We start from the raw sequence: 12540 nt of genomic DNA, 5'->3' as shown, positions 1-12540 counted from the left end.
GTTTAACAATGAACTTGGTATAACAAAATTATCCTGCGGCAAAAATGTGTGGGCCATAGAGTTTTGTTATATAAGGATTTGATCAGCCCACAGGTTTCAAGAGCAGGCCACTGGCAAATTGTATTAATTTACCATGCATTTCTCATAACATAGGTCAAAAATAGTGTTATTAAACAGAAGATTTGGAACAAAGATATATTTACTTTGGCTAGTAGCTATGAAGATCCAATCCATTTTCTTTTAATCTCAAAATTAAGAAGGCTATACTGTTACCATGATTATGTCACCCCTAAATGTCATTAGGGAGGGTTTTGTTTTTTAATGAGAAATCATGCCATACATTGACAGTTCAAAAATGACTCTACTCATCACCTAAAAATATTACAACATTTATCATTATTAAAAATAGTTTGGGTTTCATTGAAGGAGTAACTGTTTTTCACACAAATTCTAAGATCTTTCTTTCCTTTGACGTTAAAAATATGTATAAAGAGAAGCAGGTGAAATCTGCCAACTTTATATTTGGAAAGAAATACAGAGATAATTTTCCTGCCAGCAGTCTTGGATATAAATCAAGTAGATAAAGTCATCAGAAAGGATTAATTGTGTCCCAACATACGTAAATGAGCTGCCACTTTTGGTATGCTGACCATTAATGTTTTAGACTAGAGAGTACAGTGCCTCTTTCAGCTAGAATTGAAATGTTCCCGAAGACCAACTGGAAAACACATTAAGAATACATTGGAATATCCATAAGTTTTTTAGCATATCTCTGATTGTAACTACTGATAGAGCCCATATCAGTCCTATGGAATCGGCCTCTATTCTGTACATCTGTATTTAAAGCAAACAACAACAAAATCCTCCAATTATCAGAGATTTAGCTATGAAAAAAGGATTCACCTAGAGCTGAAATTTACAAAAACAAAACTATAGAACCTTCCCATTTTTAAGATTTCAGTTTAATAAGTTTTTGAGATTGTTTTTGAAAAGTGAATCTATCCATTATTAAGTCATTTACAGAGTGTTAGAGTTCAGGGTACATGTGTCATGAAGATCAGTGCTATGGTTTCCACAGCAACTATAGCTCTGTCTCACTTGACTCCTCACTTTGTGCTTTATTCAGCCTGTGGTAGTATATTCAGGCCCATGGTGAGTACAGGTAGGTGAATATAGGCACACACGCACACCTGTGTATAGATAAGTTCTCTTCTGTAAGACCCAGGTTTTCCTTTTCAGCATGTCATGATATACTTAACCTTTAAGCTTGGAATCAACAGAGCCTTTTGCAGGCCTTTCAATTCCCAGGCATTGTAGTAAAATACTTTTATAATGAGAATTATGACCTCTTGCATATTTTTTAAAAAGTTAAATGATCACACGTTCAAATAACCCAAATCTGCTAAGTTTACAACTAAGAGACCTGTCACTGATTCAAGAAAGGAGTCTTCTCTTGAGCCTACTGCTAATTCCAGAAATGAGATTGATAGAATAAGGGGATATTTCAGCTCAATTTTCCTTGAAACCAAGTATCTGGGGTTAACGCAACAGCACTTCAGTCCCATCCAACTGAGCTGCTCAATTGCTTTGAGATTCTTGATAGATTGGTCGATTGGGCTAACTGTATCTATCACAGCAGGCCCCAGTGCTTGACTGATTGCTGTGTAGTGCAATTAACGGGCCACCAAGTTATTTAGAAGACTTGTCCCCACCGTGAAAGACAAGCTCCATCCCCAAAATTCTAGAGCTTCTTGCTCCACAGTTTTCGTGGCAAGAATTCCTCCTAAAGGAAACCACTGTTTGCACCTTTGGTGTTCATTTATGAATATATCCAACAAATATTTGTAGAGTGCCTACCATATGTGAGGGGCTGCGCTGGGCACTATAGGCCCTATGCTGACCCTGTCTTAAGTGCCTTGAATGGGGGTCTGAAAAGGACCCACAGCAAAGTGAACAGTGTTGAATATTCTCACTCTTAGGTCGTTCTCAGCTACCAAACCCTTAATATGACTTTAGCATAGCCACTGCCATGTTTTCCTCTTCCATTACAGGCTTTCATTTACCTCCCCAGGTACTGCCCTACTATTTTTTTTTTTTTTTTTTTTGGCCGTGTTGGGTCTTCGCTGCTGTGCGCAGGTTTTCTCTAGATGCGGCGACTGGGGGCTACTCTTCGTTGCGGTGCGCAGGCTTCTCACTGCGGTGGCTTCTCTTGTTGTGGAGCATGGGCTTCAGTAGTTGTGGCATGTGGGCTCAATAGTTGTGGCTCGCAGGCTCAGTAGTGGTGGCACACAGGCTTAGTTGCTCCGCAGCATGTGGGATCTTCCCAGACCAGGGCTCGAACCCGTGTCCCTTGCATTAGCAGGTGGATCCTTAACCACTGTGCCACCAGGGAAGCCCCCCTGCCCTACTACTGGTCCTTCCTCCAGAGTCCCCACTCTTCCTTATTCTCCATGTCCTTTCCTCTTACCACATAAATCACAATTTGATCCCCACTTTCGTCTCAACCCTACCTCCCAGCTTCTCACAGCCAGCTGCTCCATCATTCATCTACTTTCCTTTTTTTCTTCCTTCATTCCTCTTCTCCCTGAAGATTTCAAAGTCTTCAAGAGACAGGGAGATCCAAGGCACCATGTGGCTTTTGTCTCAATAGTTCAGGGCCTGATAGTGTTCAAGGAGTTAGTTTGGGACTCAAGAGTTGAGCCTCCTTGGCTACATCCTGGTTAAATAAGCACTCTGGTATTGGTATGAGGATCTAGCCACTATTCATCTCACTGCTTTTTCGGTAAATGTCTCCATGTCCCATACAAGCCATTACCTTCTTTATCTTCCCCCCGAACCAGCCTGAACTTACAGAGAAAAGACACCATCTATAAATTCACCCGAACCAGAATCCTAGGAATGATCGAAGGCCCTCCCTGCTCACTAACCCTTCCTTATCCCCTCCGTCACCAAGCCCTATGGGTTTATCTTCACTGTCACTGCCTTATTTAGGTTCTTATCACCTCTGGCCTGAATTATTGCCCTACCCCCTCACTGATTAGTCCAATCTACCACCATCCATCACCACACACCATACTGGTGCCCTCACCTCCATCCATCAAATTCATCCCTCCAAAAGCAACCATGGAATTTTTCCCAAAGTAGATGTCACTTCTTGGCCTGAATCCCCAGAGCTTTCAGAATAACATTCAGACTCCTTGGTTTATGACACATGGTTCATGATCAGATCTTGCTTCCATTAGTAGCTTCCTTTCCCAGCAACCTACCATCCACCCATGCACTCTTTATTCCAACCGTATAGAACAGTGTGTGGCTCCTGTAACTTCTGCTGATTCACACCTGCGCTATTTCACATGTACCGCCTCCTCCTGGAATGCCCTTCTTCTCATCGTAGGGGAGGAAAAATTAGTTTTCCCTCTGTCCTTCTAACTTCTCAGCTGTAACAAAAGGCAGATTAATTAAAGCAAACAAGTTTATTAGCATGTATCTCTCATGTATACATGAGAGATGCCCAGGGAAAAATAAGTAACTCTCAAAAGAGGTGGCTTTAGAATCCAGGCTTAAATACCATCTTAAGCTAAAAAAAAAAAAAAAAAAAAAAAAAAATGGTGTGGAGGAGGCCAGTTATGGGGAGATGACCATGAGCAGGAGGGTTTGTTATGTAGATTTACATTCTTTTAAATCTCCATTCGTAAGAGTTTCTGGTGATTTAGAGTCATCTTTCTCTCCCTGGTAGGGAAAGGGAAAGAAAGAGAGAGAGACTCTAATAAATGGAGATTTCCTTTATAAATATAAATTTCCCTTACAAAAGGGTAACTTCTACTCTGTTTTCAAAGCTTTTCCTCTGTCTGCTGTTTCTCAAAATAATCAGCTCAAAATAACTCTGCCAAAGAGGCACATTTTGGGGTGGCATACTTTACCACCCTTCACCACGAATAGTCAAATTAACTCTCATTGATCTTACTGATCCTTCAGACTGCATTTACTGTGTGTTGTGCACTGTGCTAAGAGCAGTATATGTGTTCCTTGAACCGTAACTCCAATTTAGATGTCCTTCATTTGGGCTCCTAAGCATTCTATGAATACCTCTATTAGAGCATCAATCATAGATAACATTCATTTTGTCAGCCTCATTCATTTATTCAACCAATATTTATTTACCATATGTCATACGATAGTGGGCAATTTAGACAAGTTTTCTACTCTCCAGTTCTTACAGTCTAGGAAGGAAGAAAGACACCTGAGAAATAACAATAAAGTGGGTAAGTGTCATGGGAGGGAAAGTGGAAGGTTCTGCAGGTTATGGGGCTCTTAACACCAGCCAGAAGGTCAGAAAAGGCTTCTCTAGGGAGTCTTCCTTCAGCTGAGGCTGAGGCATGTTCTAGGAAAAGCGTCAGCCCATGGAAGACCTAAAAACGAGAGAGCACATGCATTTGTAGTGAAAGGAGTTCACTACAAATGGAGACAGTCTGGCAAGACACCAAGTTTGAGAGGCGGTAGAGGCTTGGGCGAGTGGAGGGCTGTGGAAGCCTTTTTAAGGAATTTAGGTTCTTATCCCCCAAATAATGGGAAGGCCATTGATCAGAATAAGATAAGAAGGGAGTGACATGATCAGACTTGCCTTTTAGAATGATCGCTGTGGCAGCCCATGAGTATGGAGTGGTTGGGGGGATCAGGAAGAGGTTAAATGCAGGGACACGAATTAGGACACTGTTACTAATCCAAATGAGAGATGATAGTAGACGAAACTAGATAGTACCAGTAAGGGTGAAGAAATGTGGACAAACTTTAAAGCTGCTTGGGAGGTAGAATTGACAGGATTCATTGACTTATTAGAAAAAAAGACGTGAGGGAGAGGGAGTCAGGGATAATCCCAAATTTCCGGATTTAGAGGAGCGTAGGTATCATTCCCATAATTGGGAATGTTTGGATGGAGAGGCAGTTTTAAGAGAAAGAAAAAAGCTCAGTTTGGGACACATAGATTTTGAGGGAAACAAACAAGTAAAGTTGTCCAGTGGACATTTGAATATGCATGGACCTAAAGTTCAGAGAAGAAGATGAAGACCAGTCTGGAAATAGACATCTGAAAGTCACTAGCATATAGGTTGTAATTAATTAAGGCCAAGAGGATGAATATGATGCCATTAGACAGTAGGTCTAATGAGGCAAGAGCCGTACATTATTTACCTCTGTAACACCAGGGTCTAATATCATGCCTGAAACAGAGTAGGTGCTTTGATCATTTTATTGACTGAATGAATGAGTGAATGAATGAATGTGAGTGAATAAGTGAATGAACAGTGTGAAATACAACCGTTTAATTCAAAAAACCGCCTGAATATAAAATATTGAAAGATTAAAATTATTATGGTATTAATATGCACCAACCAAGTTTTTAGAACAACAGTACTGGAACAGATAATCTAGGGAAAAAAGTTGCATAGAATAATAACTACTCTGAAGACCAATCAAATGCATTTCATTTCTACAAATTAAAGCACAGTTACAGTCCAAAAATTACCAAAGCAGGTTGCAAATGCTATTTTATTATCATTATTCATACGTGTCTGTGATGGTGCAATTAAAATTTGATAATCATATTTGTCTATGCATAATGATTAGCAAGAGACAGAGATTAAAGGGATAGTTAAAGAGAAGCAAAAGTGAGCAACCTTTAAGCCTCACCTTTGGCGTCACACAAACTTCCTTTCAGCAGTGGCCTGTCATGGTGCCTTGCTTTCCATTTTCTACTTGCTCCGCTCAGAGATCTTAAATGTGAAGATACAGCAAAACCCCTCCTGTGTATTATAGTGGTAATTTTCTAATTATTTTCAAAGGGAACTCTTTGAATCTTTTTGTTCTTTCATTGAACATAACATTTAAATATAGGAACACAGTCTCTGGAACCAAACCCTGTCTACCAGCAAGGGAAACGGATGTTGGCTCCACTACTGAAAGACTCTGTCCCCGCTACTTTGTAAGCATGTCTCTTTTTTTTCTGTTGATTCTTTCATTTCATCAGAAAGCCTAGGAAGTACAACTGAGAGATTTTTATTTTTGATTTCTGTTTCATAATCCCAGTCATTAGTACAAGGCCAAAAGATAAATCTCAAGTGAGTCGTTATCAAGTGCATACATAGTAGAGGAAAATATCCCTGCCAAAGGCAGACATGGGTGCACGTTGCAATGCACCTGTTCGGTAGGTGGAGGAGCTCAGAGAAGGTTGTTCAGCCTGTGTGGGCCTCAGTGATCTCATCTGTAAAGTGAGGGATTGGATTTGGTTGCTTCTAAGACCCCCTACTAGCTCTATAATTTTATTATTTTATTATACCCTCAGGAACATTTTATTATTTTAAACTATGTAGACTTTATTAAATTTGACTTTGCTTCATCATTTTATTATATCTGTTCTCTATTAAATACCATTTTATGATATACTGACTATGTCTCCATGGCTGGTGGAAACTAAAGGGCTAGAGACATCTGATGAGCATGGGGATATGACAACACTAACCATAGCGCTTCCATTCCTTGGGTGTTTACATGGGCCAGGCATTGGCCTAGGCATTTGCTCTACCTCATTTAATCTTCACAGCAATCCCATGGAGTAAGTATTAATATCCCCTTTTTATAGAAGATGAAACTTACGCTTGTATGTATTGATAACTTGGCAGCTAGAAAGTGGTACAGCTCAATTACAACCCCAGGTCTGCCTGCGTCCAGAGCCTCTGCTCTTAACCACTACGTTAGATCTGGATTTCTGGCTGGGTCACATTCTGAAGGTTGGCGTGAACCCAGTAAAACCAGGTAGCACTTGGGGAAGAGAGTTAAACGGAGCCATCGTGGGTGCTTATCACAAAATACAGACTTGAGAGGTAAGCAAGGGAGAGAAAACTAAAATTGTGCTGGAGGATTGTTCACATTGTGGTTGTAAGCCTACATGATATGTCACGTCCAAGAGGAGAGGCAAGAATAGACATGGGAAAATGAACAGTGACATGGGTAACCTGTAGAATCTTAGCAGAATTCCCTCCAAGTCTTCATCATTAAGGCCAGATACAGCAGGATCATGTGGAAATTCTCCTTTAAATAGTACTAGTGGTGGCGTAAGGAAATAGAGTGAAAGTATCCATAAGACAATGGAAATGGACCCCAGGAAACAGATGGCAAGTAGTTTGTGCTCAAGAGAAGCACATTAGAGAAGCTTTCTGAATTGGTCAAGGAAGGAAAGGAGAGATGGAGAAGATGCGCTGGGCAGAGATCTCATGTGTCTGATACTTACGACTAGGAAATACAACAGGTGTCATTGGGACTGGTGTTCTGTAATGCCAGGCCATCTTGGTTCACTTGGTGAAGCCCTCAGAGGCAACCACACCCACTGTTTAGAAAGGCTTTAATCTTAACAAAAGGTGATTTAGAACATCAAAAGTAAGTGGATTGCTTTCATCAGAAAATTGCAATTGGTTCTTATAAAGTACTCTTGCTTTTTAAAAAAAATTAATCTGAATCTAACCAAACCTCTATATTAGTTATCAGTTTATAGCAAATGGAGGGGATAGAGAAACAAGTTAAATGATACCACAAGGAAGTAATCAGCCAAATTTTGTATTTTATAAAATCCAGTTTCTCCAACCACAAATGTCCCAGTTTCTCCAACAGGCTAATGGCATGAAATAAGGGGAGATAAATGGAATAAAAGATACTTCGATCTTAATTTAGAAATAAGTAATTGGTGTAAGAATACAACTTGTAGTCATTTCAAGGAAGTAATTGGACAATAGAGTACATGTGTGTATGTGGGTTTCCACTGCTCTGTTGTTTGTAATGGTGGAAATACAATGCTTCCACTGAAAAGGATGCAGTATTGAGACAGAAAAGTAAAGTAAGAGGGAGGAAAAAAAGCAGGGTACAGGCAGTATGGACCATATGCATGGTATGGTAATCAGAAAACCTAGATTTTAATGTAAGGCTAGTTCCCACTGTTAGACCTTGAGCAAATCAACCTTTCTGAGACTCTATTTCCTCATCTTAAAATAAATTATAGTTCCTATCTCATAGAGATGCTATGAGAATTAAATATAATAATGTTAAGCACAAAGTTTGGCAGAGTAAACATTTGCTATATCCTCCTAGAATATACACCAGACTTTCTAGAGTGGTCATGGCTCTCTAGAGAGGAAATTATGGATTTTTTCCCTTTTCTGTTTTAGATAGAATTTCATTGTCATTCAACTCTAATGTTTTTGTCATTTTCATTGTAAGAATACATGTGTGTATCCTTTTAAAATATTAATAAACTTTGTTTCTTAGAGCACTTTTAGGTTCACAGCAAAATTGAGAAGAGAGTACAGCATCTCCACATATCTCCTGACCGCACACACATACAAAATCCCCCACTATCGACACTGTGTCCTTTTTGAACCATGAGTTAGTTAGGTCTGATTTTTAATTTTCAAATAACTGGGAATTTTTAACAGATAATTTGATATTTAGTTGCACTGTCATCAGAGAAAATGGTTTGTATAATCTTGATTCAATAAGAATTTATACTTAAACTTTCATTTTCCTATGTAACCTAATACTTGGTAAATATTTGAAAAGAAAGCATATTTTCCATATGCAGGAGTCTATATATTTTCAATATGCTGTCATTCTTTAACATGTATTTTTAAATCCCTGACTACAACTGTGGATTTGTCCATTTTTCTTGTAATTTTTCTTGTGTTTTAAAGGTTATATAGCAACTCTCTTAATCCTGATTGATCTTTTTTGCCTCCTGTTCTCTTTTGTTATGTGAACTATTTACATAAGGTAGCACAGGAGAAGAAGTGATAGCGAGATGGGAAGACTTCCAGCAGTGCAAGATTCAGAATGCAGAAGGGTGTAGTGGTTACTGGCATGTTCTTTGGATAAAGACTGATGTAGACTGAAGTCCAGGCTTATCATGTCTGAGCTTCAGTGTACTCATCCGTACAATGTGGCTGATGACAATAACAGTACCCACTCCAATCCAAACTCACATCTGGTGGTGCCTTAGGCTAAAGGTCGGGGCATTGCAGAATCCTGAAAGATTTCCTGAAAGTCGTAATTGGGAAATTAATCAGTGTTGACTTGAAATAATGCATGAGCTTAAGAGGGCTTACATACTTGTAGTAATGAAAAGGGAATTATAAAAAATCATTTCCCAGCTAAACTGAAATCCCCAGAGGGTCATTGTAGTGCCACTGGTCAGTGTTCTTGAATCCTTGGTTCATCACCAGTTTTCAGAGGCACTAGAGGAGCTGAAGAAATCCCCTGATTTCTTTTTCATTTTATCACATGCTCCATAGGCAAAGTGAAAGCTTTCCTCAGTTCTCACTTTGTGAGTAAATTCTGACTAAACCAAAGTAATTTGTCAATTCAGTCATAATATTTCTAATATCCCAAGAAACTATAATAATCTAAATAATAATGGGATTTCACTTAACGCCTGTTCCTTTTACTTTCTTACATAAATTAAGACCCTCTGTCTATCTTTTCTCCATGAAAGTACAGAAAGCCAAACCTGATCTTCTCCTGATAGAACACATCCATGAAAATGAGCTTTGAAGTCTGCAGATCGCTAAAAGGAATGTTCTGCCTGGAACGGACACAGTTTATAATAGTTGTGAACGTTTAACTTTCCAAAGTGTCCACAAGATTTAATAGCTTTATCCAGCTCTAAAAAAAAAATACCCTTCTCCGGCCCTCATTTATCTAGAGATCAGTTTATTAGCAAATATTTGTGCTCTGCTATGTGCCAGGCACTGTTCTAGGTTTTGGGGAAACAAAAATTGGTAAGACACGGTCCATGGTGAAGGGAATCCTAGTCTGTTTAGTAAACAAGCAAAGCAATGAATTAATACATTCATTTTACAAAAACATAAGCTATACAAAAAGGAAAGTTCCGTTCCTAGGGGTGGCCTGAGTCCTGGGGGAGGGGCGGCCCCGGGCGCTAGGCATCTTGCTGCTGGATGAAGGGCTGGGGATGGCTTTCATGCCGTCCTGCGGGCAGATGAGCACCACGGAAGTGCCCCTTCACACCACCAGACCCAGCTGCCGGGTGTCCTCTGTGAGCTTGTACTGGTCGTCAGGGTCTCTCATGTACTCGATGGTGCCATCCAGCACGAGGCTGAACAGCGGGTCAAACCCTTTCAGGATTCCACTGGCTTCTCGGCCTCCCTAGAACTTCACTAGGATCGTCTTGTTGATGTACTTGGACAGGTCCAAGACACTCTCCTTCTTTTTCTTCTCTTTGTCTGCCATCTTGCCCGGCCGCATCGCTGCCTATCTAGGTTTATATCAGAGGTTGAAAAGTAAGCTGAAGACATTTGACCCACGTGGCATTTTTGTTTTTAATCCAGAAATTTCAAATAGAAATATGAGTTTTGGGGTTGTCTGGAAGAGTCAACAAATGTGAAAGAATGGCACTCTGGACTAACTTTCCTGTGTGGCTGCTTTTAACCAAAATTAAGAAGCCCTGCTCCCTTTCGAAGGGACACATACCCCCTCAGGCCCACCTGCTTCACATACCTGGGTTATCTGCCGGGCTGCTGGAGGAAGGAAGCCTGTGACCTTGATCTTTACCAAATAATCACAAACAAGGTGGTTTGCTGAGTACCAGTGATCACTCGCACAGCACTTATAATCTGTGCTTTGATACTTCTTTGTAATCTAAAGATAAGATTCTAAATTAAATTATTTTAATAAATACAAAACCCAGCATCGTTAGTAATGCTGCAGGAGACCCTCAGCAGCCAGGAATGATCTGGAGGTTTCTTTGACTAAAAGATAAAGGTACTAAATATATAAAACTATCTACAGTGAACTGGACCAGATTACTCTGTAAAAGAGTAGTTCTTTAATTGATTTTGTTCAAAATGGCAACATACATGTTCATAATGTTTTTGAGATCTTTTCAGCAAATAACCTATAAGTGTCGTACATGGGTAAGGAACAAAATATTTGCTATTAAGCAGAGAACATCTGTAAAGTAATTGCCCATGTAGTCATAACCTAATTTGAAATGTGTGGGGCAGAGCTCTCTATATCTGAGAGAGCCAGTCACTAAGAGCAAGAAGCTAAGCTGAATTCTACAAAGAAAAAAAATGCACTCTGAAAATAAGTTGCCCAGATAACTCCTAGCAGGTGAATTTAGAACCTGATGTTAGTTTCTGATTGAGATTCTCTGAAAATGAGTACAGCGTTTGAAACTGAAAGTGCAATTGCATTCCTGCACTTAATTTTCCAAGGTTCAACCACATGAATTTAATTATACATGGTTTGTACATTTTAAAAGTTTAAAAATATTTTTTCCAGTTCAATGAAAGGATTATTTTCTAAACCAAAGTATAACAAGAGTTTGTGATGATCTCTTGAAACAAGTAGACTTACCAAGTAGGCTTGTTAAAGCCAGTCAATGATACAATTTTTCTTGCATTTCCATTTATCAGTATAAGAATGACAATTCTTTCTTAAACAATTGTCAGTGTAATTGACAAACTACATGCATTTATTCTTCATCTGTTTGCCATTCTCTGAGTGCTGAGGTGTAAAGGAGGAGGCGTTTGTTTGGGACCTTGAGTTGAATTCATACTTCTGATCTTAATTCAGCCAATGATTAGAAGCCAGTGTAGTACCTTTCTGCCTGGACTGGAGAGGGAAAGGAGGATCATCCATAAAGAATCAAATGATTTAAGAATTTGAGCTGCAGTATCCAATAAAGTTCCAGGGTGCTTATAGTTTGAAAGACTAAAAACCTTATTCCATTAACCATTTGCATTGAAGGAAATTGGTTTTCAAAATCTTCTTCTATAAATGTTCTCTTTCCATAATCATTTCCCCCTGATTAACCTAAGAACACATGGCAGAGGAAAAATCACGTCAAAGCTTGGCAGTAAGTTACATTTGCCATTAGCTTGGGATGGATTTCACCCAAGATTTGTAGCTGACCTACCATAGAGATATGGGTAAATTATGTCACAAAAGAACTGCAGGATTGAACTAGAGGTCCCACAGCAGGACCTTTCACTATATTTTACAAAAATTGGATCCTCAAGCAATCTCCCTACTGGAGCCAACCCCTGACACATCTCTGCTTTTGGGTTCCTAGCATTTCTGAGGCACCAGTGTCCCCCAGTATAATGCACTTCATTCATACCAGCATGCTTTTGAATGGCATCCACTTACACAGTCAGGGTTTTATTCCTTTTCTTTTTTTTTTTTTTTGGCTGAGTTGGATCTTGATTGCTGCACATGGGCTTTCTCTAGTTGTGGCAAGCAGGGACTACTCTTTATTGCGATGCGCGGGCTTCTCATTGCGGTGGCTTCTCTTTGTTGTGGAGCACGGGCTGTAGGTGCACGGGCTTCAGTAGTTGTGGCACATGGGCTCAGTAGTTGTGGCTCGCGGGCTCTAGAGTGCAGGCTCAGTAGTTGTGGCGCATGGGCTTTGTTGCTCCGCGGCATGTGGGATCTTCCCAGACCAGGGCTCGAACCTGTGTCCCCTGAATTGGCAGGCGGATT

At 39.8% G+C, this 12540-nt stretch overlaps 1 pseudogene across 1 annotated transcript; it reads right to left on the bottom strand.

Annotated features, from left to right (window-relative positions):
* Positions 1-407: 407 nt before the first annotated feature.
* LOC309629774 (U6 snRNA-associated Sm-like protein LSm7 pseudogene) lies at positions 408-12227 on the bottom strand (annotated as a pseudogene). The gene has a single exon. The product of its transcript is annotated as a U6 snRNA-associated Sm-like protein LSm7 pseudogene (transcript).
* Positions 12228-12540: the final 313 nt, after the last annotated feature.

The sequence above is a fragment of the Balaenoptera borealis genome (assembly GCF_965194805.1).
Source record: "Balaenoptera borealis genome assembly, chromosome: 5".
NCBI lineage: Eukaryota > Metazoa > Chordata > Mammalia > Artiodactyla > Balaenopteridae > Balaenoptera > Balaenoptera borealis.
This window is presented reverse-complemented; position numbering and strand designations above follow the sequence as displayed.